Here is a 5,297-nt window from a genome sequence, read left to right as displayed (position 1 = left end):
CCCTCTGGATAGGTACATGCACTCTAGTGGATTTGAATCCAGCAATCAGGCTTAACAACACTACTCTTTAATGTATTATCCATGCACAGAAAGACCTACAATGATGTTTCAAGTACTGGATTAATTTCAGTTTTGGCCCAAAACAAATATTTATAATATTTCATATAACAATTATGTAGCATATTTGATCCTCAAATTAGAGAAGTATAATTTAAAGAAATTGATATTCTCAACATTAGATAAACACAGAAGAATCCTTTCCAAGTACCATAAGTAGCTCAGGTAAGTATGGCTAATAGGAATACTTGATAGACTTAATTTGGTACAGATCAGTGGTAGCATTTACAAATGTAATAATTCAAGGTTTAAAAATGTTTAATCCTTCCTTTCCAGGTTTTTACAAAAGTCTTTGAATATTTGCCTAACTTTTCCTTTTCAGATTTTGAACAATGTACTTGACTAAAATGAATGTATTGATTTCACTAAGTGCCTTACTCTTGACTAAAGCGTATTTAAGTAAACGTAAAAGTAATCCTAAAATTGAGGACACTGCACTTTTGCAGATTACAGATTGATCAAATCACCAGTGTGAATTCTATACTCTAACTGTACATTTGTAGCTGGATCTCTTACGATCCTGAGTTTTAACATGCTTTTGACTAGTGATTGCCTTGAAGTAAATCTTTAAAGCGGCAAGCTGGTTTTGATTTGATAGTTTGATGAATGAAATTAACTAATGGTAAATGATCAAATATATTAGTTTAAAAACAAATATTTAGCCATTGTGCACCTGTGTTTTATGTGTGTTCATTATTATGCTTTTGACAAAAGATGATCAAACACTGATGAGAGATGATTTTTTCTATTATGATTGGCTGTATCAATCATTGTGATTGAATGTTTCAATCTTATTCTACTTTGTGATGTAATTAATGTAAGGTGAGACCACACTCGAATCTGGAGACGCCTATTGAGTTAATTATTGACCAAATTATTATTAGACTAATGTTTTTAGGTTATCATAAATGATAAAAAGAGAGGACTGTTGTGGAAATAATTATCATAAGACGCCAATTAGTAACATACAGGACAAACCTTGATGTCTGTTTACCTTCTTTAAGGACACAGGCGGCTTAGCCAATAATGTTATTGTTCCCATTCTGTGACCGGTCAATACTGGGATACAGATGGTCTGTGTTGTGGGTACACTGGGACACTTCCTTCTCTGTATTTGTGGACTCCAAGGTAAAATCTTCGAGGTCATAGGTGTCCGAGGCAAGTAGCTCTGTGTTCCCACACTGTTTAGGCTATCTCCTCAAAATATGTTGTTTACTCTCTGCGAAACCAGTTAGATGGGCTGGCAAGAGAGAGGCTCTCCAGAATTGACGTGGCAACTCTACCGTGAAGTCAGAACCTCTGACTCTTGGACTTGTGATGTGAATCCTCCGGCCGTTTAACTCCAAATAAACCATCATGTGTTTGACATCAAAGCTACTGCTCTTCCCGTGTCTCCTTCCTGAGTCGGTGACTCCCACTGCATAGCGACACAGAAGTTTCCATTACAATAACAAAAGCTTTTCATTACCGACATGCTCTGTTCATTACCATAACACTTCCTTAATAAGTTAATATTTTGATAGGAATATGGAAAACCTTCAAATTTTCATTTTGTACAGGAAATGTTTGGTATGTCTGTTCATATTTTAAAATTGTCTTTTTTCAATCAATTGTACAATTTACACCACAGTAAAAGTCAATGTGTGGAACATAAAATTGTGTTACGGTAATGAAGTTAATAACTAAAATTATTATATTATTATATATTTACCTGAATTATTACACTATGTGACTACTTGTGACTATTGACAGCAGCATACGTTAAAAAATAAAATGCCAAACATTTACTCAAATATTTAGTTATCATCAATTGAAAATGTGTTACGGTAATGAATTTATTTGGTCAATGACTCGTTAAAACTCTCTAAAAATGTGTTTTAAAACATATACAGAACTTTTATTTTACTAGGGCTAGTTCATTTAGAACCTGGTTGATACTAATGAGAAACAAATTATTTTCAAAATCTGCATCGAACTGTTTTGACTCATGTTACACCAAGTTCGTGAGAATCACCCAGCCGAGTTTTAAAATGATGCAGGGGAACCAAAGTGCTCAGTTTTAAACATGTTTGCAGACTGTTCCAATTTAGTGGAGCTGCACAACTAAAAGCTTTCTTCCCTAAGACAGTCCTAGCACTTGGCACATTTAATAAAACAACATCATGAGATCTCAGGCAATAAGTACTTTCAATTCGTCGAGAGATCAGAGAGCAGATATAAAAAGGTGATACAAAACAAGACAGTGAGAACAGAGCTTTTAACCCTGAGTGGACTGACTCATTCATATTCATCCTGCCCACTCTCATTTGTTCAGAGACCGTGGCGCTCATTTAAGGTGCCAAAATGCCACTATGAGACAAAACACAAAGTGTTGACCAAACATTCCCTCTCAAGTCAGAACTGAGGTCACAAAAAATAAGCAGTCTCAGAGCCAACCCAGTCTCATAAAAAAACGTGTAATAAATACGTTGAAGTAATCTTCGTAATAACTAGCAAACTAAAGATCATGTACATCCACTGCACACATAATCTGAAATAACAACTCATATTTCTCGCATCAAATGACATCAAAACGCATTTTAATGGCCAAACTAACTTTAAAATAGGCATTTTACACCGAGAATAAAACGAAGTTCGGCCATGTTTCTTTTTTCTGCAGGGAGAAATGTGAACATACTGTAGACGCCAGCCATTGGAATGAATGGTGAAAAAAAATGTAGGGATCTTACAATTTCAGAGGCGTTTTTGTAGAAATACTACGTCCTACGTTGTGGACCAACGTAGTTATTACACGTTTTTTTGTGAGACTGGGTTGTCAGAGCCCGATATGATCAGTCCACCAGGATCAAAATTAAAACTAAATATCGTTCCAGGGCAGGCTAACCGAGGCTAACCAATGAGCACCTGCATGTGTGTATGAGAATGGCCCTGACACCATTTCAGCCCAGATTTGCAAACTCCTGGCAGGACAAGCTCGAGCTCAATTCTCGCACTGAATTAAAAAAAAAGTGATTGAGGGACTGCAATATAAGAGGGAAAGAAAGAGAAACTTTAAAACTGTTCAATTGTTATGATAGGTAAAGACAACCCAGTCTCATAAAAAAACGTGTAATAACTACGTTGGTCCACAACGTAGGACGTAGTATTTCTACAAAAACGCCTCTGAAATTGTAGGATCCCTAGGTTTTTTTTCACCATTCATTCCAATGGCTGGCGTCTACAGTATGTCACGTGATCTTCACATTTCTCCCTGCAGAAAAAAAAACATGGCCGACATTCGTTTTATTCTCGGTGGAAAATGCCTATTTTAAGGTTAGTTTGGCCATTCAAATGCCTTTTGATGTCATTTGATGCGAGAAATATGAGTTGTTATTTCAGATTATGTGTGCAGTGGATGTACATGATCTTTAGTTTGCTAGTTATTATGAAGATTACTTCAGGAAATTGTGTCTACACAACGTTTTCATTGTTACCAAGGTGGTTGCTAGGGACGCTGCTATCGATATTATTTCTGTTATGTTGTGTAACATTGTGTTATCTTTATTGCTACCCCCTTCCCCGTCAATGTATAGTGTTGGTCCACAGTGCAAACGTATTAGTTTAACAAAATCCGCATCTAAAATTGTGGCATAGTGTGGTGCTGAGAGATGGGAGTCGGAGGCGGGGTATCAAAGGTACAAGCTAGACTTTTATTTAGCATATCAAAACACATGTAAACAGCTTCATGCCCGGGAAGCGAAGACCGGCGGAGACAGGAAGTCCGGCTCACTAAAATGTCCGTGCAGAACAATACCCTAACCCATAGATCCGTGGGTGAATAATGTCAATCACCACAATAGATACGTTATTTTCCCCTGTGCAATTCTCCATTTACTCAACAATAACACATAATTATCCTTGTGTTTATTTATTTGTTTGATTAATAAACACAAGTTGGAGTCCGTCACGACCGAGGGTCGGAGCAGCTCATTTGCTTTACAGAATATTACACCCGGAAGTAAGTATTCTCTCCGCTTCGCTTGACAAACCCCGTGATAGTCCTCAAGCTCTGTGATTGGAGAGTGTGCCGAGCGTCGAACAGCAATTGAAATGGGATGGAACCACGGCAGACTGTCCAAAACTGGATTTGAACGGGTCCACCGCGTCGTCCCCTCCCCCACCCCGTCCCCAGAACTACACATGCTGGCTATTGTGTTTCGCAACATGTTCTCTATCTATGGCACGTCTCTACTGGGAGTTGTAGTTTTAAAAGACGTTTTCGTATTTCCCATAAAAAGAAGTGGCCAGTATTAAACTGTGTACATCCCTGGAGGTTTAGGGGATAGGAAACACTCAAATTTAAAACATAATTAATAAATGGGTGAAAATTGCTTGTGCCCATATTGGGCAGCATTAATATATACCCACACGACAGCTAAGGTCAGAAGAGCTTTATTTAACAGCTGGTCTTATGTCTGTGACCCCTGTTGTTAATTGATAAGCCTGAAACATGCACTTGTCAAGGTTCAGAGGCACATTTTGCAAATTTGGCAGTAGCCATCGATCATCTTAAGATAAGATATACTTTATTGATCCCAAGTTGGAAACATTTGCGTTACATCAGCATGTGTATAGTTGTAAATATGCAGTGGTGTTTATTTGTAAATCATTTAGTATAATCACACAAATTCTGTGTTTTATATTTAATAATTATGTGTTCTTTATTTATTGATTGTTCAATACCTGACAAGGCCGGAGATGAACAACTTGGGTCACAGGTTCCTCAACAGTGCATTACAAGACATCTTTCAATATTTGTGTACCTCCACCATTAAATTGTCATATTCTGCACATTTCTTATACTATCTACATACATCTTATATAAGAGTATAATACATATGTATAATATCAGTTAAAATAAGTGCTTCAACATAGTTAACATTGCTGGAGGTATACACAAAGTTTTACATTCATTGCATAACTACACCGTTTGTGAATAGAGGGTTTCCCACACATAGACTATACTTGGGTGGGCCGCCCAAGTATATTTCGCGACCCATTTAGTTTTTTTTTTATAAATTTTTTTTTTTATATATATTTTTTTTATTCGTCCGTGACCACGACGCCATCTGCGATCGATTAACTTGTAGACAATGATCCCTCGCTCCCTTGCTCTGATCTCGCCTCCTTCTGGCCTGTTA

Source organism: Gymnodraco acuticeps, unplaced genomic scaffold, assembly GCF_902827175.1.
Source record: "Gymnodraco acuticeps unplaced genomic scaffold, fGymAcu1.1, whole genome shotgun sequence".
In the NCBI taxonomy this organism is placed as follows: domain Eukaryota; kingdom Metazoa; phylum Chordata; class Actinopteri; order Perciformes; family Bathydraconidae; genus Gymnodraco; species Gymnodraco acuticeps.
The sequence above is the reverse complement of the archived record's forward strand: the minus strand, read 5'-3'. Positions refer to the sequence as shown.